Genomic DNA, 22671 nt, shown 5'->3' with positions numbered 1-22671 from the left:
ACATCTGTATGTGTGTATGCATGTGTATATGTATTCATGTGTGTATGCATGTGTGTGTGTGTCTGAACTTATTGAGGTATAATTGACACAGAACACGCTTTCAGTTTCTGGTGTGCAGCATAACGATTTGGTATTTGTATGTATTCTGAAATGATAACCTCAATAAATCTGGTTAACATCCATCACCACACATAGTTATCGTTTTTTTTCTTGCGATGAGTGATGTATTTTATTTTGATCATTTGGCTGAGAACTATTGACCAGAAGGAGATTAACGTCTTCGCTGTGAAATATCTGTTCACTAGATGTGAAGGAGGGTGAGCGTGAATGTACCGATGTCTCAGTGTGCCCGGGTGCCATCATTTTCCGTCTCGTGGAGCTGTGACATTCTGTGCTGCTCCCCACACTTCTCTCCCACCTGTACCTGCCCACGTGCTCTGAAAATGTATGACAGTCACTTTTACATTATGTAAGAACATGTATTATTGTACATTCTTTCTACCAATATCCGTCCCACATTTAAACCCACCATCTTTTTGGAATCATTCACATTCAAAAACCAAAGGAAAACCAAATTGCTTTTCAAAACTTTTTGGAAAGCTCAGCATTCATCCTGTGCTAACTAGAGCCCCTGGCCCACTGGTGTCATGGCCCCACGGCTGGGTAGGGATCGACCTAGCCTGCTGTCAGTGTTATAAGCCTGAGATGTGTGTGTCCCACTCAGCTCGGACTGCCACAGCAAAACGCCACAGGCCGGGTGGCTGATAGGACACAAGTGTGTCCTCTTCTCACACGTCTGGAGGCCGGAAGTCCAAGATCAAACTGCAAACCTGGTCGAGCTCTGGTGAAAGCCTTCTTCCTGGTGTGTGGAAGCCTTCTCACCGAGTCCTCACGTGGTAGGGAGAGAGACAATGCCAGCTCTCCGGTGTCTCTTCTACAAAGGACACTAAGCTCATCGCGAGGGCCCCTTCCTCATGACTCCCTGGAAACCTAATTGCCTCCGAGAGGCCCCTCGTCCAAAACCATCACTTTGGGGATGAGGACTTCAAAATGTGAATTTGGAGGAGGCACAAGCCAGGCCATAGCGCACAGCTTTTGTGTGCTCTCATAGTGCTCTAGTGGTGGTGGCAAGGACATGAGCCAGCTTGTCAGAGTCCCTGGGGATGCAAGTCCCTGAAAGAGGTACGTGTGTGCAATGTTGTATTCGTTTCCAAAGCCTGCGTCCCCCACCACACACGTGACCTCACTGGGTCCTTGCAGAGCTGGTATACTTGTCCTCACGGTGAGGACCCTGAGACTCGCTGGACTCAGGGGCCTAAAGTCTCTTCCACGGTTGGAGCAGAGGCACCACAAGTGCTCCATTCTGTCCCTGCCCCGCAGGCACGGTGCTCCAGACCCGCTCCTCCAGAGGGGAGGCCAAGATAAGGACAGAGAAGTGAAAGTGGGCGGAGAAGCAGAAGGACTGGTGCGCAGAGAGCCATGTCACATGCTGGGTTGTGGGACGAGGCTGCTGGTGGCTCTGTCAGGACAGAGCGATTTGCTGGGAAAAACTTACCCCTTTTTCCTTTGCCGGCTTAGACCCAAGCTGCTTCCCTCCTGGGGGCCTGGGAACCTAACTCCAGGGTCACGGATGCAAGGCCCAGAGAGGCAGGCGTCTGTCCCCAGCTCCCGACTGGCCCCTGAGCTTCTTCCCTCCGGCCAGAGGGCGTCACTTGCTGCGCGTCAGCTACTGGTTCCCAAAGGAGTCTCCCCTGAACGATCTTGGCCACGGTTACAGCCTCTGCTTTCTGTTTTTAGAAACAGCAAAAACCACATGAGAGGACATCGCTTCTCCAATAAGGGGTCACCTGATAAATGTCGGCTTCCTACCGCAGCAGCCCCGAGGAGGGGCTCTATTCATGGCTCAGGTAGGCGCGGGCCTTGGGGTCACCCCTCCTCTGCCATACCGTCCCCTCTGCCGACCCTGCCCAGGCTCCCTGCTACCTCATACATATACCCATATACGCCAATAGATACTTTATGTATGTGTATGTATATATCTCTATCTCTATGTGCTGAGACGTGCATTATCTATGTCTGTGTCTGTATCGACATGGGCTGATCTGTCTCTATACAGGCCGATAAGTACACTATCTAGGTATACGTATATACCTAGATAGCCTGATATTTACATTAAGCATGTATACATGCAGAGGTATACACATATATGCAGGTGTACCTGTGTGTATATGCCTACCTTTCTTAATGTTCGCGGTGCACCCTGCTCTGTGCTAAACCCTTGGCCAATGTTACCCTCCTGCCAGCCCTCTGAAGCCGAGACAGGCCATTCCACAGATGAAAAAGCTAAGAGCAGGAGGCATTAGCTGCCCAGGGATACACCGCTCGTTAGCGGTAGGGCAGGGATGGAATCCAAATCCACGGCTTCCCCTCTCCAAGGACCGAGCTCCACTCTGCACTGCGCCCTCAGCCCTTCCCGGTCCAGGCGGCCCACCAGCTGAAGCCCCCACCCCCAAGCCTTGGCCCCGCACCACCACCCCCCCCCCCCCCGCCGCCCCCACCGCCCCCGGGGGTGCCCGGCGCTGGCTTGGATTCCCTTTGGGGTAAACCAATGTGGCCGGGCTCTTGCTCTTATCCTAAACCTGCTCTTTTCCTTCCCAACTCTCTAATGTTATCAAAACAAACAGAAAGCATGGTTTATGGTGCACAGGGCTTAATTTGACTTAATATATAGAGCGCACGTATGCCTCAGGAATCCATTAAGTTTAATCAAGTGCAGGCTGTCGACCACGTCCGAGGAAGGGCCTGAGCCCCGGCGGCCCGGGTTCATCCACAGTTCACGTGGCAGAAATGAGTGAGTCACTCGTCAATGGCACAGCCAGGGCTGGATTACCCCGCGGCTTCCTTCCTTAAATGGACAGAGATTCCAAATGCTTCGTGAATAACAAAGGCCGTAATGTCCCACTCGCCAGCGGAGCGCAGGCCAGCGAGCAAAGGACCCGCAGCAGCTGTTTTTTTCCAGTGTGCTCACGGCTGCAATCCTAGCCCCCCCTCAGCTGTCACGGTCAAACCTTGTGGGGTCCGGCAGAGAGCACAGATGGCCGGGGGCCATGGGTCCCTCCCTTGGAAAACCGCAAGCGGAATCTGTGTCCTGCGGACAGGGCTCCCCCAGTGTGCTCAGCGGCCAGCTCCCTGCCCAGGGAACAGCGCTGCTCTTATTGGAAGGGAATCAGCGTTGGCCGCGGTGCCTTGGCCATTGCAGCCACACTAAGAATGCACAGGGCAGCAAACCTCATCTTCCCCCTCAAACCTTGTCTACTCCTTAACGCCTCATCTACTCCTCCCTTTCTTCTTCCTGCCTTTTCGTTCTTGATTCTCCAGACGCGTCTGTCTTGGAATACTGGCTACGTGTTGGATAATTATTAAATGTTAAATGTATTAAGTAATCACGGCACAACGCGCTCCCTTAATTAAGCTACGGCAGAGGAATACAAAACATCACCGCCATGCTGACTTCTGATCCTTTCCTGCAGGAGGCAGAGGTCTATGAAAAACTAAGCTCTCGCATTCATTACCGTCACCTATAAAGACTCTCCATTCTTCTCATAAAAAGGAGGAAGTCAGTGGGATAGAAGAAAGAAACACTCTGAAGGGGACTGAGATCAGAAAGGCATAGAAGGTCAAGGACATGAGTTCTGGCACCAGTGTGCAGGGGCTTTGGATGCCCGCTCTGTCACTTTGCTGTGGGACCCAGGGCAGATCCCTCCCACGATCGGAGCCTCAGCGTTCTCATCTGCAAGGTGGGAACAAGAGTACTGAGCATCTTAGGGTGACTGTAAGGGGTAAGTGAGGAAACGTGGACTACTCTGTTGTTAGCAAGAGATCGGGAAACATTAGGTCCTCCCTGCCCCGCAATATATCGACACTTTCCAGCTCTGGTGGAAACAGCACTTGCACAGGCTTTGGCAGATCACTGAAGGCAAATCAGCTGCCCAGGGGAGCTTGCTGTGATCCCAGGGCCTCCCCATATTAAGAGAACTGATTGTGTCAAGGCTGATGGAGACGTTGGTCCCTGGCCAGACTGCAGAGGCGTGAGGACCTCTTTCCCGCTTGTGACTGCCTGGGTTTGGTGAGCCTCTTTGAGGAGCTTTTTTTGTTTATTTCAATGGGGTCAGTGTCCCTTTCCTAGAATGGGAACGGGGTCAGTGTCTCTGCCCTAGAAACATCGCATCCCTGCCTTTGCCCCTTAAAGAGGCTGCTTTGTTGTGGCTCTTGTTCTATCTAAATTTTCTTTAAATTGACCTCCTTTCTCCATAGCGTACATGAAAATTCTGGGCTCCGATCAAATGTTTCTCAAAGGAGCCCTAATGCCTTTGGTCAGATGCCAAATAAACAATTTTCCCGCTGGGGAGAGGACCCTCTTGTGACATATACCCAAAGCCCCACAGGCCATGGGGGCATTGACCACTGCAGTTTCTGCAGATGGAAAGAATCCCAGGGCCTCTCTCTCCCCCAGAGAAGAGAGCAGACAGTGCTTGCCCCTCCATGTTCCAGCTCCGTCTCCCTGCTCTTTGTCTGTCTGCCCTGCAGGGCTCTCCCTGTCCTCCGGCTCAGCCACTGGTCCAGGATCAACAAACATGTTGACTTACAGTAAGCCCTCTTGGCTCCCCCCGGGTCGCTGCTCCCGCCCAGTGCTGAGAGCCACTCTATGGCATGAAAATGTGGCCGAACACCCAATCAATGAAGCCAGCTCTTGTGGTTTGAACCTACTGAGCCTGACCTAGCACTCCAAGAGGCTTGTTGGGTTTCAGTGGCTAAAAGTATCCAGTGTGTTCATAGTTATTTCTTGACACAGATTTCATCTTCTACAATGGCCTCACAAATAAGGACTGTGAGCATCATGATGCCATGGAGGATGGACTTAGAAAGAAAGAAGAAAGAAAGAAAGAAAGAAAGAAAGAAAGAAAGAAAGAAAGAAAGAAAGAGAAAGAAAGAAAAAGAAAGAAAGAAAGATAGATCTGGAAGAGTATAAGCCAAAATACCAGAGGTTATATCTCCACTGTGGGATTATAGTTCGTCTAATTAATTGACTACTATTTTTTTTTTTTTTTTTTTGGTTAGTGGTCTTTCTAAATTTTCCATAATGCTCATGTGTCATTCTTGTAACAACAACAAAAAAATACAATTTACATTTTAAAGTAAAAATTACTGAAACAGTAGCCTGTGAATTCATCACTCTTTCCTCTAGGATGAGCCAGAGGCTGACAGTTTTCCCTTTTTTTTTCAGGTATAAATCATTATTTGCTCTGTGTGAGTTGGTGAGTGCTATTGACAAGGCTATTTTAAACGAACAAGCTTATTTTGGAAGGTTATGATGGTCTTGGAGGGAATTACCGGATTTGAGTTGGGCAATGTCTTGGATGCAGCGCCTGTTGTGATGAACAAGAGAAAAAATTACCGACGGGCTCTTTGGCTGGGAGGAAGCAGGATCAAGCCTCTTCAGGTTTACAGTGGATTCAAGCAATTACCTTTTTTATATGTCAATTAGAAATCCAGCACCCCCTCAAGAGGCTAAGCATGGATCGTATGTCTCTTTACACATCTCTTCTCAAGGCCATTTGGTTAAGGAAGGAGTTTGACTTTGCAAGTGTGTGTGCTGATGTGCTTTTAGTAGGTGGCTCACTCATGTTTTCAGAACGTCAAGGCGGTATTTGTAACATAAAAGAGATGTGTCGACCTACCTTTCTGTCAGCCCTAGGTATTCAGATCCCACGTTATGGGGACACAGAAGTGCTTTAGGACCTCCTCTAACTCCCAGAGAAAGTTGAGTGCACTGTGGTTTGAACCCCCACTTGTTCCCCATGTTGGCCATCAGGACACGCGGTGCCTAACTTCAGCGCCATTGCTTTCTCTCTGTCCATGAATAATGGAACTTGCTGAGCCAGTGTTTCAATGAGGGTTTTCTGTCTGTTTCCCCCGGGCCCCAGGGAGACGCCTGTGTGCACAGGCTCCTGGTGTGAGGGCCACTGCTGAACCGCTGTTGCTGCAGGCTGGGCCAGGAGCCGTGGGATGCCAACTCTCAACAGAGCAGATAAGGCTTGATGGACCCTGGCCCTGGGCAGGCTGGGTGAGCCCTCTGTTTGAAAAGGCTTAGGAGGTGTTGGGAGAACCTGGCAAGGTGAGGCCAGTGACAGGGAATCAGTGCTTGTCCACCCGCTTGGATTTGGTAAAGACCTCACAGACATAGGAGGTCAGTGCCAGGATTATAAATAAAGAGACTTCCAGAATATTCTGGGGCTAACCTAAGGGAAAACTGTTGGAGAACTGCTCTCAGGATGGCCAGAAGGGAAGCTTTTGATAATTTCATAGCAAATGATTATTTCCTCTGTAAATCGTGTGCAATCGTGTTACTGCTACATGTTGTAAATGACCTTGTGTGAGGAGCCATTGGGGTGGCTCAGAATCCAGTGTGTTCAGAAACATCAGAACCCTAGTACCTGCGTACTAAGTCAGTTTTTTTAAAAAAGAGAACATTTTGGGGGCGCCTCAGTGGCTCAGTCGGTTGAGCATCTGACTTCAGCTCAGGTCATGATCTCACAGTTCGTGAGTTCGAGCCCCATGTCAGACTCGCTGCTGTCAGCACAGAGCCCACTTTGGATCCCCTGCCCCCTTCTCTCTCTCTCTGCCCCTCTCTCTCTCACAAATAAATAGAACATTTAAAAAATAAAAATAGAAATAAAGGGAACATTTAGGACCAGGCACTGTCCATCCAGGAAATAGGGTGAACGTAAAGTGAGTCCCGCCATCTGACCCGATGTGGCATACTGGTGCAGATTTGCTTTGCATCATAGAAGCTTCCATCCAAGTTGTTTATAAATCGTTTGGTGGTTATGGGGGCAATGTGAGTCCTGTTTTCTTGTTGACTTACACTGCAAATTCAGAGCTGCCAAAATTACGAAAATAAATCTTAATTTGGGCCAATATAAGTTCAGAATTTGTGATTACTCAAATGTGATCTCTGAAAGTTTATTTTTGCCTACTCAGCTAGTTGCCTCTCTAGAGAGAATGCAAATCAATAGAACAAAAAACCCAATGAACAATGTTTGAAACCATTGGTGGAAGCAACCATTTCCACGCACCCTCAAATATTTTAGTTAAGAACGAATTACAGGAAAATTACCATTGCCCTAAACAAACAAACAAACAAACAAACATGCATCAAACACTGCTGGTTACCATGGGATAAGGATATGAAGAGAAACGAGATGGTCTCTGCTCTCAGCAGTTAAAACCAAGTCGTTGGGGGCGCCTGGGTGGCTTAGTCCATTAAGCGTCTCCCTCTTGATATTGGCTCAGGTCATGATGCCATGGTTGTGGGCTTGAGCCCCATGTTGGGCTCTGCATGCTAAGCGTGGAGCCTGCCTGGTATTCTCTCTCTCCCATTCTCTCTGCCCCATCCCCCTCACTCTCCCTCTCTCTCAAAAAAAGAAAAAAAAGAAAAAGGAAAAACCAACATGTTGGGCTTAAATAAATTGAATATAGGATGGAATGCTTTAAATACATCTTTTTCACTCCCAGTCATGTTAAAAGGGGATACAGGGATCCTTGCAGCCCTCCTGTACCTCATAATCAAATCACAAACCCATGAAGCCTGATATCTGATCCAATCAATGGAAAGGTGTAGCTTTTGCAAAACCAGTAGGCAACCAGTAGCTGGCTTTTAGTTGTCTTCTGGCTTAAATTTCAGCAACATTCATTGCCACTGACTGTTTTCAACTTCTTGTCACTCTATCTTCCCTGTCTTTCTCTTTCCTGGTTTCCTCCCAGCTCTGTGAATATTCTTTTTGAGTCTGGTATTAGTCCTCTTGCCAATCATATAATGCCACTGTTTTCCCGGGGGCTCATCTTACTCTGGAAACATCTCTGAACAAGCTCATAAGCACCCGTCACTTCTGCCGTAGGTTATATTCAGCATAAGGCGCAGAAATCTGCCCTTCACATACCTGGACAAGTGCAGCCATCCAACGCTTCTTCTTCTTCTTCTTTTTTAAGTTTATTTGTTTATTTTGAGAGAGACAGAGAGAGCACTAGTGGGGGAGGGGCAAAAAGAGAGGGAGAGAGAGAATCTCAAGCAGCCTCCTTGAGGTCAGTGTGCAAAGCCTGATGGGGGGCTTGAACTCACAAAACTGTGAGATCATGACCTGAGCCAAAATCAAGAGTTGGATGCTCAACCGACTGAGCCACCCAGGTGCCCTTATGCTTCTGAGCATCAAGTGACACCAAAAGAGGGGATTGTTAGGCTGGCAGTGTGAGTAATGGACAGGATGAGGAGACAAGGCAGGTGGACTAGGAGCCTTTTGTGACCAGGTGAGGTAACAAGATGCTTGATACATATTGATCTGTTGTATCATTTACTGTACCTCCTGTATGCCTCTTGCCTGGGTCTTGAGTTCTGTGTATAAGCCTGTCTCCTTTACCAGGCTGTGAGTTCTTTGAGGGGAAGGACCATGACTTTCATCTTTGTGTCTTTAGTCCACAGTAGGTACTGTAGTATGACTTACTTGCACCAACAGGGCCATGGTGGGGTAGGAGAGGACAACTAGGGAAGACACTTTAGATGCTGATCGTGCTTGTTGACCAGTTGGATGTGGAGCCTGAGGGTATAGGAGGAGTCAAGGAAGACTCTGAGCACCAGGTCGGGGTGACTGGCAATGGTGAGACCATTAACCGAGATAAGGTGCATGGAAAGAAGGGGTCAGTGGAGCCAACACGTGGGGTTTGGTGTGCACAGTGGAATTTGGATGTGGAAATGTTTGGAGGCAATGGCAGCACCAAACTTATGCTGACCTGCTATGAATTAGTCCACGAGATTAAAAACATGAACACTGGGAACTTAAAAAAAATTACATTCCTGATTGAATAATGGCATCTCTGGGTTTAGAAAGATCTTTTAAAATCATCTAGCCCAGTTGTCTGTCAAACACTTTAATCCTCTGTAGAACATTCCTGCTGAGCGTCTTGTACTTTGGTCTCGGTTTGTGGGCTTTCTCCGTATTTACAGTGTTTTTCCTTTTTGATTGATTCTTTGAACACTGTGGCCTCTTACTCTGTTCTAAGTTTCTCTGGGCTTTTCTGTCATAACAGATTTTTTTTTTTTTATAATTAGCTGTTCAGAGAAACCTTCCATTGGACATTTATTTACCTGGGTTGGGTGTTCATAATTTCATCACTGGACAGTCTGAAAACAGGGTTTCTCTAAACTCTGTAAGAGAAGCTTTGGGTTAATTGGGAAACAAGAGTTAAGAATTGGGTTCGCTCACAGCAACTGCCTCTTCTCAACGTTTTAACGTTTATTTATTTTTGGGACAGAGAGAGACAGAGCATGAACGGGGGAGGGGCAGAGAGAGAGGGAGACAGAATCGGAAACAGGCTCCAGGCTCTGAGCCGTCAGCCCAGAGCCCGACGCGGGGCTCGAACTCACGGACCGCGAGATCGTGACCTGGCTGAAGTCGGACGCTTAACCGACTGCGCCACCCAGGCGCCCCAGCAACTGCCTCTTCTTAGCCCAAAGGTTTCTACTGCTTTTGGATTTTCTGACTCTTAGGGAAGCTGGAAGCAGACTGCCTGGGGGTGGATATTGGCTGCACTACCTACCAGCTGAGAGACTTTGGGCAGGTTATTTAACCCTTTGGAGCCTTGGCTTCTTCTAGAAAATGGAGATACTCATGGTGTTAATCTCATAGGGCTATGGGAGGGTTAATGTGAAATGTTTGGGGGCACCTGAGTGGCTTATCCGTTAAGCTTCTGACTCTTGATTTCGGCTCAGGTCATGATCTCATGGTCGTGAAATTGAGCCCCTCATTGGGCTCCACGCTGAGCATGGAGCCTGCTTAAGATTGTCTCTTTCTCTCTCTCTCTCTGTCTCTCTGTCTCTGTCTCTCTCTCCTTCTGTCTCATGTCGCTCACTTTCTCTCAAGAAAAACAAAAGTGAAATGCTTAAATGGCCTCTGCCGTGTAGTCTTTTTTTTTTTTTTTAAATTTTTAATGTTTATTTAATTTTGAGAGAGAGAGAAAGCATGAGCAGGGGAGGGGCAGAGAGAGAGAGGGAGACACAGAATCTGAAACAGGCTCCAGGCTCTGAGCTGCCAGCACAGAACCTGATGCGGGGCTTGAACCCACGAACTGTGGGATCATGACCTGAGCCAAAGTCAGACGCTCAACCGACTGAGCCACCCAGGCACCCCCACCATGTAGCAAGTCTTAATAAATATTGGGTCCTATTATCCCTATCTCAGGCACATCCTCCCACACAAAGGACAATCACCACTAGGAGAAACATCAAGAAAATGAGGAAAGATAACAGAGGCCATCCTGGCCTCCTCTAATGACAAAGCAAGGAAATGACTAGACTCAGTGAGGTCTGAATGTGATGGAGAGGAAGCGTCCACACTGAGCCAAGAGCCCCTCAGTGCGCAGTTTTCCAGGGAGAGAATTACAGGAAGACGCAGCTTCCGGCATTTAGAAGTGAGAATGTTTTCATCATCATTGTAAGGCCGATTTTAAATAGTTTGGCTAATTAGGTGGTGATTAAATTATACTGCTCCCATATGCTTGTGCTCTCTTCTCTGCAGAATATATCTGCCCAAAAAGTTGTAGGTGAATTATATGTTTGTAAAGGAACGTTTTGATTCTGTGCACATAGTAAGCACTCAAATGTATTGAATGGTTACCTATTTTATAAAGCTAGGAACAATCATAATAATAGCAGCTAATAAGCTGATAAGGATTTACTTTGCACTTCACGGAATTATCTCATTTAATCCCACGAAGTTGGTAATATTATTCTTTCCAACTAACTCTTGAAGAAAGCAAAGTCTAGAGGGCAATGAATTCTCGGTGTCATCAAGATCTCTCTGTCATTTCTTTGTTTGCCTGTTTGGATTTTTGTTGTTGGGTATTCTTAGAATGCACCTGCAGGAGAAGTGATAGAAGTGACTTTCAATACAGCTCTAAATAGACGTGACTGCTAAAGAATTAGGAGGAATGGCATATGGCGATGCTGAGGATAGAGCCGTGGGCATGGCGTGGGGACTGTCAGAGTATGATGGACGGAGGAGGCGTGGGGAGGAGGAAGAACCGGGAAGACTGGGCGGAAGCCACCCGTGAAGCAGACTCGCAGTGAGCCCTTGGGCAGAGCGGTCGTGGGCAAGCCTGAATGACCCTGGCTCTTCTTCACCTAAGACAGTCCTGGCTCATCATAAATGAACCCCAATCATCTGTCTGGCGTCATCTGTTATTTCCTCCTCCCAGGCCTACTTTCCCGATGTGGTAAACTACCTCCTGTTGGCAAAATGTACTGTTTCTTTCCACATGTCTCTGTTTTTACTCATGGTATACCAGCTATATAAAACGTCCTCTTTCAAGACCCAGCTGGTTAATGTGCTAAAGCCACGACTTCTTTGAATATAGATGATCTCCAATTCTTGTAAAATTCTGCAAGATAGGCTTATTATTTCCATCTTGCAGATGGAGAAACAGAGACTAAATACTGAAGTCAGCATTGCACAAGTAGATCTAGGGCTAGCGGATTGGTCTGCCTGATTTTAAAGTCTGCTACTTTCTCCTTTTCCCGTGTCTGTAGAAATTCCCAGTCACCTTTTGAGCTGCAGCCCTCATGCCGTTTCCTCTGTGAAGCTTTAATGGAATTCCTCAGATAATTGCATCTTCCTTCATAGTCCTGTAACACTCTGTACACATTACAAAAACACTATTTATTAAGGTTGTATTCTGGTTACACGTCCGTAATACTTGCTCCCCCAGTATGGGCTTCCTAAAGACATGTCTTTATATATCTTAAAGGTATATCTTATATATCATAAAGGTATGTCTTTATATATCTTTATAATGGCACCATCACTCTATGTCTTCGCATTGCTTGTCATATAATATGCCCTTAATGAATTATTATTGAATTAATGAATAAATTAATTAATGCTCAGGAGCTCATCTGTGAAGCTGTGAGCTTCCTCCTCCTTGCCAGATTATTGATTCTGTCCTAAGTCTGTTCCCTGTTGGCGTCCCACACGGGCGTGATGAGCATTAACCAGATGGCTAGCCACAGAGATGTCCACCCTTGGACTCAAAGCCTGCTTCCCAAGCCAGGGTGCTGGAGACGACTGGAGACCATCCCAGGCCCTTGGCTATCTGGTGGCCCCAGTGGAGGCAGCAGCAGCAAATCCAAGAACGAAGTGAAACTCTGGATTTAGCCTTCAGGATCTGACCTGGGAGCAGAAGTCTTTGGTTTTCCCAATGCAACCCATTTTACAGCCTTTGCTGAGTCACTTCCCATCAGCTTTACTCAAACAAAGATGCGCATTAGGTGCCGTGGCTGCTCTGGCTGATGCGTTTTCCAAATGTGTGCTGTAGCCAAATGTCTGAGCCCCATCCAATCCACAGTTTATGTTTTAATACAAACAAAGTCACACAACCTCTCAGAGACTCACCTACGGTTCTTGTCAATCATTCCTTGCCCTCTCTGCCAGTCTGTGACCTACCATCTTTCAGATTCCATCCACTCTCCACCTTCAAGACATGATGTGGCTTGTTTCCAGAAACTGAGATGGTTGCAGAATAAGCTGAGCCAGCCTCTGTCACCAAAAGGGTTAATATCCTCCCCCCAGGGACTGACCACAGCTGAGCTGCCACCCAGGTGCAGATAGTGACAAGTTTATACAACCAAATGGTGCAACAGTGGGCACCCTGAGTCTTGAAGAGGCATTTTCTCCAATGTTTTGGTCTTAATGTACAATGGCAAGAAATCATTTAACTTTGATTATTGGTGTCGTTCTACCAGGAACACAGACTCCTTGCAAGAGTGACTTCTATCTTGGCTTATGCTGATGGTCCCAAGTGTCACCCGGTTCCGGTTTGTATTTGTTATACACAGAAGTGGCCAGCTTCCAAGATATAAGTTTCCTTCTTCCTTGCTGCCCCCTTACCCAGCCCCAGCCTGCTAATAAGACACAAGCCCAGCTGTGCATTCACTCTAACAAGAGGGGGCAGGTATTGTACTGTGCATCTGGGTGTGTGAAGAAACGCAGCCATCAGAGAGCAAGCATTTAAACAGACCCATGCAAACAAATGGGGATCTTGTCAAGTCAAGCAGACCCAGGCTCAGGCTCAGGCTCAGGCTCAGGCTCAGGCACAGGCTCAGGCACAGGCAGGATGGGCTGCCGTTGGGTGATTATGGAAGATTCTCCACATGAAGGTAGTCCCTGTCACCAGGCAGGGTAGGCTCACCACAGGGACACTTCCTAGGAGCCTTTGGGAGACTGCATTTTTTTTTTCTGGCTAAAAACATTATGTAAATGCTTATGGAAGAGCCATTAACTGATTAACAGATGAGTATAAATTAGCTTGTATGATTAAGTGATTAATACCCATTGTAAGCAGAGCCCAAAGAGAATAGAGTCTGATGCAATGAGACTAAATATTTTGCCTAGCCTATTACAAGGCTTTTAGGTAGATGTGTGGCATCTCATGTGGGTACGATCTCTTCTAATATTTCGTTACAGTGAAAGAAGAAAGGATGAAGGTGCAGAAAGCCAATCTTTAATGGATCTGGATGCGTTGTACGCACCCCCACGCTAACCCTCCCAGCAGCTGTCATCCCTACTGGACAGACGAGGTGAGAGGACCCAGAGAGGCTAAGCAGGCTGTCCGAGATGGCAGACCCAGAGCTAACAGCTAGGATGGACCCAAATCCCACCACCTTTCCACAAGGTTAGCCCTCCACTGGGAATCAGAGATTTAAAGGAAATGTGTGGCTTGTTTTTGAATTAGTTATAAGAATCAGTGATGGCTGTGACAATGATGATAAGGAAGACATCATGGTGGTGATGACTGTCATCCTTACTGTGAGCCAGACACCGTGCTAAGCTTTTCACATTTATTATTTTATTTACTCCTTATAAAATGCCTGTGAAGTAGGTGTTAGGAACCTCTTTTTGCAAATGAGAACATCAAGACAGTAACTGGGTAGTTGTGCTGGAATTTCAGCTCAGCTCTTTCTGATGAGAAAGCCTTATTTCTGGTTCCTGTACCCACTGGCCCCTGGTCTGCTGGAGTGGGACCCAAGGACAGACAAGAACTCCCAGCGAGAGCCTGATGTCAAGAGGCCTTGAAGCAACAGATTCAGGGAACAGAGCTGGCGCTAGGATTTACTTGTTCTCCATCAGGATTTTGACTCAAAAAGAAAAAAATGAGTAATTTAATACTAGAAAAGAGTCTAGCATCATTGAATTATGTCTAAAATAATCAAATATTAGCTGGAAAAGTAAAGAGTTGGATTTAGGTATACACTTTTTCTTAATTTTATTTTCTGTATTATTTTTGGATATAAAGGTTGGCAGTCAGATTTAGCTAATTTAATGGATTACTCTTGAGATGAGAAAAAAGATAAGTGATTCCCATTAAGATCTATTACAGGAAGAGACTGAATATCCAGTGGACAATATGAGACTTTTGGGTGCTTCAGGGTGAGGATCCACCCAGGGGAATCCAGGGTGAGACTCTAGTGCTGAAATGCAATTTGTTTCTTTCCAACATTGCCTAGAGATGGGGCCAAAACCAAATCCAGAGTTTTTTACTTGGAAAAAACAAATCAAATGCATGAATTAAAATGGGCTAGTATTGGGGCCCCTGGGTGACTCAGTCAGTTAAGGGACCAACTCTTGATTTCAGCTCAGGTCATGATCTCACAGTTCATGAGATCAAGCTCCACATCAGGCTCTGTGCTGGCAGCATGGAGCCTCCTTGGGATTCTCTCTCTTCCTCTCTCTGCTCCTTCCTTGCTTGTGCACACACACATACTCTCTCTCTCTCTCTCTCTCACTCGCTCGCTCAAAATAAATAAATAAACGCTAAAAAATGTGTTAGTACTACTTTGCTCAAATGAACACAAGAATTGATCTAGACAGAGAGCCTTGCCATCAGCGCAACAGTGTTAGCCAAATGATGAGCTGCGAAAACTTCCTTCCCTTCTCCCCCATCCTGGTCTTCACAGTTTCCTTCAATGAGGGGACTGCTTCCGGAAGTGCCAACACCAACGTGTGTGGAGATGTGGCCCTGGCTTCAGCCTTCTTCCCCCTGTCATCAGACACTGAATCTTTCTTCTGGGTCAGTGTTCAAGTGAATTCGTCAGACAAATAAATCCATGCAGGTACTTAGCAAGTTGTTAGACATTATAGTAGGAGTGGCTCCAATCATGAGATGTGCTACCAATGCTGAGTGTTTTACGGATGAGGGCATGTTGGCTAGGAGCAGTTTAGGGGTGCTGCGTGGCCAGGTTCCCCATGGACCTCAGCCAGGGAGAAGTGGGGCTGCCGGCCAGACATGCATGCAGTGGGGGGAGCACAGCACAGATCAGCAGGTACACGGTGAGTCTCCACCGGGATACTTATGTGGACCCACATTGCTGACCCCAGTCTTCTTTTCTCTATGAATCTGTGACAGGACCCCATTTGGACAAGGACCCTTCTATTTGCCCCAAAACCCTGAGTTTTTGGAAGGCAGGAGCATGTCTTAGCCCATGTGGAGCCAGCACCTTGTTTATACAGGTGTTGATTAATGTCACCAACACCAGTGAAGAGGACAGTGTTTAGCAATCATCTGTTCTTGATTAGTGGCTCACCTCTATTATCCATGTAACCCTATAATCGATATATCCACATGCCAGATTTCCCCTCCCATTCTAAAATTTCCCTCCCATACATGCTTTCCCATGTATCTATCTATACTTTCACATTTTATCACGTGTATTCTTGTAATGTACTCCCGAAATAAGTCACTGTGTAAATAAACCAATGAACAGAGTGCTCAGATTTGTAGGAGCAACACAAGCTACCACACTTTTAAAAACGCCTTTTAAGAAACATGGTGAAATTATGACAGTTCTTTGCTGCCCAGGTCCTCTACCTGATCTCTTTCTGGACCTCCTCTTTGTAATGTTATATTAGAATAAGTGGCCATCGCAATGTACATGTGTGCATGCTTTGCCCCCAAATTCCCATCTATCCAGTACTTATTTTCTTCACTTAATGCCTTAGGAAATCTCTAGTGAAGTCCCCTGACAAATGTTAGTGCCCTGAGTGCCACAAATGCATTTGAGCTTTGTATTTTCAGTATTTGCAAATAAGGTTGGAAGATTGCTTACCTCAAGGGACAGGGCATCAGCTCTGTGGAAAACTAGGGCACAACAGCATTAGGGGACCTGGTCCCCAGTCCCCAGAGCAGGAAAGCAGGTAAATCGGAGGCTGGTTTATGCCTAGTATTGGCGATGCTGTCCCTGTCACTGGGGTTGGGAGGCAGCTGAAGCCAGGTGGGCGAGGAGCAGAGCGGCTGTGGTCCCTCTAAGGTGGCCAGATGGCAGGGAGCTGCCTGCTGGGCACAAGAATGGCCAGCCCAGGCATGGGCACTTTTTTGCTGGAATTTGCTCTCTGTTATCAGGGTGCCAGGTGACACGGGTCATCTTCCGCTTCAAGCCAAGTCACAGGACAACAGGAGAAATCTACCACCTGGCCGAGACACCTCAGTGAACAGCCCTCACATGGGCTGAGCTGCAAGTCAATGCTCAGAAAACAAAACTCTTTCTTGTCTGGTCCTAAAGGGCTCCTCCTGTCCAGTCCTATGCAGAAGCCTGGCTGCCTGTGGGTCTTGGAGGGCTGAACTTGAGGTTCGTTTACCAGCCGTAGCTCCCACTGACTGCAGGTGCATTGCTGACAGTGACTTCATCCTGCCCCATGCCCACTCTTGCCCCCTCGCCGTCCCCTGTCTTCCCGGTATGGCTCACTGAGGGATGGGAGTCGCAAGACAGTTAGCAGGGGTTGAACAAAATGAGTTGATCAGGAAGAGGGTTTCATATAAAAATAATAGCCTGGAATAGAGCAGGTTTGGTGTGGAGACAGGAGTGAGCAGGTTGTCTGACAGAAGCTGCAAGCTCTTCTAGCCGGGGCCTCGGGCTGGCTAGTTTGAACCAGGAAAATAAGGATTTCAGTAAGGTCTGCCTTACAGCTGAGTCCCTCTTGGGGGTTAAGAGTCACAGATCTACTGCCATTCTTTATCACCCTCGTTACCTCTCGGGGCCTGGCAGGGGCCATCAGCTGCACGAGCTGTGTGTCGTGGGCGCTGAGCTGTGTGTGTTAGGACCCCGCCTCCAATAGATCTTACTAACATTATTAATGTTCACAGGCATTTGGGGGTCCCTCCTCTCCTCCAAACCCTGCCAATAATTTGAGAAAGCCCCTGTGATGTGCCAATTCATGGAAGAGAAAAAAGACACGCGAGCCCCCATAAAAGGAATTAATAATTTCATCTGACCTGAATCCTAGGTTGTAGGCAACAAACCTTCAGGAAATGAGATTGGGACCTTTGGCTTTGATAACAGCCTTGGTTCTCCTGTGGGGGGTCAGTCTTTTGTTTTTGGCAAACCATCTTCAAGTATCTGGAGCCTACATGCTGCCTTGAGGCCTGCGGTGAACAACCTTTATAGGTGTTAGTCTGTTCAGTAATAATGCTGAACGTGGGGCCACATGAGGAGCCCTCAGGAAGTGTCCTGCATGGGACAAGAGGGAGGTGTGCGTGACAGGAGGGAGAGAGGATGCTGAAGACAGGTGAGCTGCAGGGGCCTGAGGAGATCTCCAAGGAGGCCAGGGCCCAGGGGGTCCCTGCAGCCCCACGAGGCACAGGCCTCAGTGTGCTCATGTGTGAGCACCTGGGAAGGTGGGGGAAATGGGGGATTGGCCTTGTACCCAAGCGGAAGGGGGACCAACACATAGATAAGGTAGGATGAGAGTGAAGAGGGGGCCGGCAGGGTGATGGCCTTGGAGAGCGTTCGTTGCTGGGGAGAGTTGAGAGCCATGTTCCCGGGGCCCATCAGCTTTGTCTTGAAGGCATCTGGCAGTCTGTAAAGTTCCAGGAAACGTGGGGCTGCGGGGGGATGCCACTGGCTGGATGGGCACACTGAGCAGCTTGGCCATCTTTCGGCCCCGCCCGGCCTGTGGTTGATGCCCTTGTCTGGTGACACTTGAGAGAAACCCAGAAGCTTCACATGACATTTCTCATACGTGGAGGCCCCTGGGGAGGTTGCCCACAAGACAGGAAATCCCAGGTCCCTCTGGGGCCACCATTTCAGAGCTAGAAACCAGGTAACCCTTGGGGAAGTGAGACTCCACAGGGCCTCCCTCCAACCCCCCACTTGGAGGATCACTTGATCTGAGCCAGGAGCAGGACCAGGACCGGCCAGGAGACCTCTGCAGTGTTTACCCAGAGTGCCCACCTTCTTTCTTCCTTTGATCAGCTTCCCCAAAACCTCCTTTTCCAGTGTCCTTATCTCTTTCCTCTCTCTTATCTGTGACAATCCCTTCTCCTACTAATGATTTTATAAGTTCCTTTATATGGGGGTGTAGATGACAGAGATGGTTTATACATTCCGTATTTTAAGAACGGCAAAGCCTTGACCCAAACACCAGGCCCGAACACTGTATTCACTTTAGTGCATTTGAGGGGATCAGGTGCGTGCACTGAGCTGGATTTGGGGTGGCAGGGATTTCCCGTGTGGAAAGAATGGGCCTGACGTTTTTGAGGTGCGGTTATGGAGTGTGGGGTGTTGGTACCAGTAACACTGGACTGGCAGTCAGGATATTGCTCCCAGGCTGTCTGTTCTCAGTCTATCAGGTTAGTGATCTGGCCCAGGTAGATGACATTTAAGAGCTTTTCAGTTCTTGAAGTCAAAGATTTTCCTCATCACACAGGATTCACCATCCTGAACCAGGAGAAGCAGCTAAAAACCCTGGATTCCAGCCCCGGTGCCATCTAGACAGAGATCGAGTCAGAATGGACCCTAGTGGAAATTGAGCCTTTCAAAGTAACGTCAACATGATGCTGGCACCTGGCCTTGGGTCTCTTTACAAAGGAAAGGGGAGGAGCAAATTCAGGTAAACACCAGGAGAGAGGTAATCCCCGTCCTCTGTGGCTCCTAGCACTGACCTCCACCAAGGCCAGCCTATAAAGGTTGGTGTCAATGATGTAAAGCTTGAAACTTGATCCCTTCCCAGGGAACAGAATGGGGGTGCGGTTCTTGAGAAACCAGACTGAAGAGAAATTAGCCTTCACCAGCTGCTCCTGTAATTGCATTTAAATTCAGTTAAACTAATTTCTTACACTTGATAAAAGCAGTTGTCTTTCCAAATCATCCTCAGACTCCTCCATTCCAAACACAATATAAATATACCACGGCCTGGTTAGAGAGGTCCTTCCTTCTGGGCCTCTTTGTCACCTTACCTCTGTTCTTGGCCCTTCGCTGGGGCATAGTTTTTTGTAAAGAGCTCAGAAAGCTGAACTGCCCTATTAGCATAAGAGTCTGTGACTCATTGACTCACAGATTGTAAATCACACTCACATGGGATTTTAATTAATTATATTAATTTTAGGGGAAACAACAAAACTGAAAAGTCTACAGTGCTTCATTTACTGAGAAACTCTGAAATGTCTTTTATTTTTAGCAAGAGCCATAAAAACATCTCATACTGAAATAATGCAAAAATCAAGGAAGGGTTGTATTACTCAGCGTGATCGCGCCCTTTAAAAGGCTTTGACATTTTCTTTATTTTTGTAAGGTTTTTTAGAAAGAAAAAAATATATATTATATTACATACACATCCACACATGCATACGCTACCCAGATCCTCTCTGCAAGAATATTCACTACTGACTGCAATTTGGTGTAAGGTGGTTCTATCTTAGACCCTCTCAAAGGGAGATTAATTACTAAATTATCATAAAAAGCATGCAATTAGTTATCTTCATTTAAGAGACTGCCCCATGGTAAGAGACTCTCAAATACTTGTATGCACATACACACTTCATTCGTTGTTTATTATTCATTTGCATTTATTCATTTAGTCAAGCTAATATATATCAGGGCCTACTATGTGCCTGACACCTTGCAGAGGCTGACAGTACAGGTGAACTTAATAAGACCAGTCTGGAGGTGGAGGTGCATAGGGTTCCACATGGTTAAGCAGCATCATAGAATCAAGGGTACAGGGCTGTGGGAACAAGGAGGGAGCATCTGAGGGCATCAGAGAGAAAGGGAAAGGACAGAGGGGCAGTGACATAAAGGAAAGCCAAGAGTGAAGATCTACAGGTTTTAGTTCAGGAAGTGACTCTTACCCGCCATGTGTGTGTCAGACACTAGCCAGGTGCTGGGGAAGCCAGCAGTGAGCAAGCTAGACACAGCCACCCCTGTTTTGGAATTTACAATCTAATTAGGAGACGTTAGTCGAATAATAACACAGGAATGAAATTGCTATTTTGGTAAGAACCTTTAAGGAAAAAGTACAGGGCCTTTAAGAGTATACACCATGTAGCTAAGCTACATGGTGAAAATGAGGGTTGGCTTGCTTGAGAAGGTGACAATAGAGCAGAGACCTGACAAATTAACAGGCATGGCCAGAGGAGGGACGGTGGGAAGAGTGTTCCAAGTAGAAGGAACAGATAGGCAAAGCACTATTAGAGAAAGCTTGGAATTTTCTAGAAACCAGGAAGAAGTCAGAGTGAGTGGAACACAACAAGGGATGATGAGGTGGGAGGTGGGGAGGTTAGACCCTTCTAAGACCAAGGTCGGAGAGGTGGGCAGGGACAAGAATATACAAAATTTGGGCTTTATGCTAAAAGTAGTAGAAGTACAGTAACACACTAAAAAAAACCCCACCCACAATTTCTTTAGGGAAGAGAGTTATGAATTTAAGTGCCTTACATTGTACCAGAAGCTCAAGAAAATCAGTTATTGTCTCTCTTTCTGTACCCAGCTCAGGTCCTTGACTAGGCTAATGCATGTATTCTGCACCTACATGTTGGTCTCCAGTAGTATATTTTGTACTGTTGGTTCTGATTTTGATTTTTAACCTAGTTTGTCAACTTGTCTCCTGCCTCCATGATTATTTATGGTTTCTGCTATGATTAGCCATCTGGATGATGGAATAGCTCATTCATTCCATGATTCATTCAACAAATGCTTATTGAATATCCCTGTTGTACAATGATTTATCCCTCATTGAACTTACAGTTTCACAAAGGTGTAAGATACATGCATAAAAATTATAATATTGAATGTTATACTGGAGGCCCTAGACAGTGCAAAGGAAGGGCAAGAAAAACAACAACAGTATGTTCATAGGACATCTAAAATAACCTACAGATAAATTATTAGAATTAATGAGGGATTTTTCCGAGGTAGCTGGATACAATAGCAATATACAAAACTCAATTGTATTCCTATAAATCAGTAAATAATTATGTAAAACATATGAAGCAATTAATACAAGTATGTTTTTAACATATGGAAGATATGCACAGACAAAATTTTAACACTGTATTGAGAGATATTAAAGAAAACCTAAACAAATTGAAAAATATACCATATTCATGGATGAGAAGACCCAATTTTGGAAGGATACTAATTTTCCCCAAGCTGATTCATGGATTCCATGTAATCTTAATCCTAGCCAAAATTCTAGCAAGGTGTTGGTAAAATTTGTGAAGTTGATTCTAAAAGTTAGATGTAAACACAAAGAATCTCTGACTCTTCTGAAGAAAACAATGAAGTAGAAAGACTTGCTCTACCAGACACCAGATTTGTTTTAAATTGTAGTAAAGGCAGCATAGTCTTGGCACAGAATGGACAGATGGACTAATGGAACAGAATAGAGAGAACAGAAAAATGATAAACACATGTGTGGACATTTGACATATGAAAAAGACGCATGGCAGATGAATGAGGAGAGGAAGACATTTTCAATGATGAATTCCAGGTAGACTACAGATCTAAGTGTAAAAGGTGAAACTATAAGCTTTTAGATGACAATATAGAATATTTTCACATAAAAATATATGCAATGTCTTCTTAAACAAGATCAGAAAGGAAAGATACATGAGTTTGGCTACATTAAAATTAAGAACTTGTATTCACCAAAGGATTCTATACAAATAATAAAAGGTCAGACTGTAAATTGGAAGAAGATGTAAATATGTTATGTTACAGAATATGTAATATATGTGTCAATAAATTGAAAATCTATTTTAAAAACCTACTCCATATCAATAAGAAAAACTCAATTCAATAGAAAAATGGACAAAACCCAATAAATTACCAAAGATGAAATCCAAATGGCCAATACATAAGTGTAAAAGCATTTTATGGGTAATGAGGGAAATGCAAATTAAAACCACAAAGAGATAACACTACATACCCACGAGACTGGCAAGTATTTAAAAGTTTGGCAATACCAAGATTGGATTGTGGAGTGGAAGGGAGGTGTAAGTTGGTACAACTACTTTGGAAAAGAATTGTCATTATCCACTCCATTTGAAGATACGCAAAGATAAGCTTATAACTCTGTGCTTCCGTATCACATATGTCCTAGAGAAACTCATGTATGTGTACACTTGGATAAATGTACCAGAATGTTTAAGGCAGAATTCCTGATGATAACTAAAAACTGGAAATAAGCCAAATGTTCTCTTACAAAGAATGGATAAATAAGTAGGATATTCATAAAATGAGGACTGTATATCAATAAAGATAGATGTAGCTATTTGAAGCACAAATGACTCTCA

At 46.0% G+C, this 22671-nt stretch overlaps 2 long non-coding RNA genes across 3 annotated transcripts; one reads left to right on the top strand and one right to left on the bottom strand.

The window, feature by feature from the left end:
• Window positions 1–201: 201 nt before the first annotated feature.
• On the bottom strand, window positions 202–16360 carry LOC147572738 (uncharacterized). The gene is made up of 3 exons (XR_015245937.1): window positions 16211–16360; window positions 1556–1787; window positions 202–437 (listed from the first exon to the last, which is right to left on the bottom strand). It is a non-coding gene; the product is annotated as an uncharacterized LOC147572738 (long non-coding RNA).
• Window positions 11924–22335, top strand: LOC147572737 (uncharacterized). 2 transcript variants are annotated; one of them, XR_015245939.1, is made up of 3 exons: window positions 11924–12922; window positions 13572–13684; window positions 18807–22335. It is a non-coding gene; the product is annotated as an uncharacterized LOC147572737 (long non-coding RNA). The 2 variants fall into 2 exon arrangements; XR_015245938.1 differs by having other exon boundaries at window positions 13572–13779.
• Window positions 22336–22671: the final 336 nt, after the last annotated feature.

This window comes from Puma concolor, chromosome E4 (assembly GCF_028749965.1).
Source record: "Puma concolor isolate L17-30 chromosome E4, mPumCon1.1.hap2, whole genome shotgun sequence".
Taxonomy (NCBI): domain Eukaryota; kingdom Metazoa; phylum Chordata; class Mammalia; order Carnivora; family Felidae; genus Puma; species Puma concolor.
The sequence above is the reverse complement of the archived record's forward strand: the minus strand, read 5'-3'. Positions and strand labels throughout refer to the sequence as shown.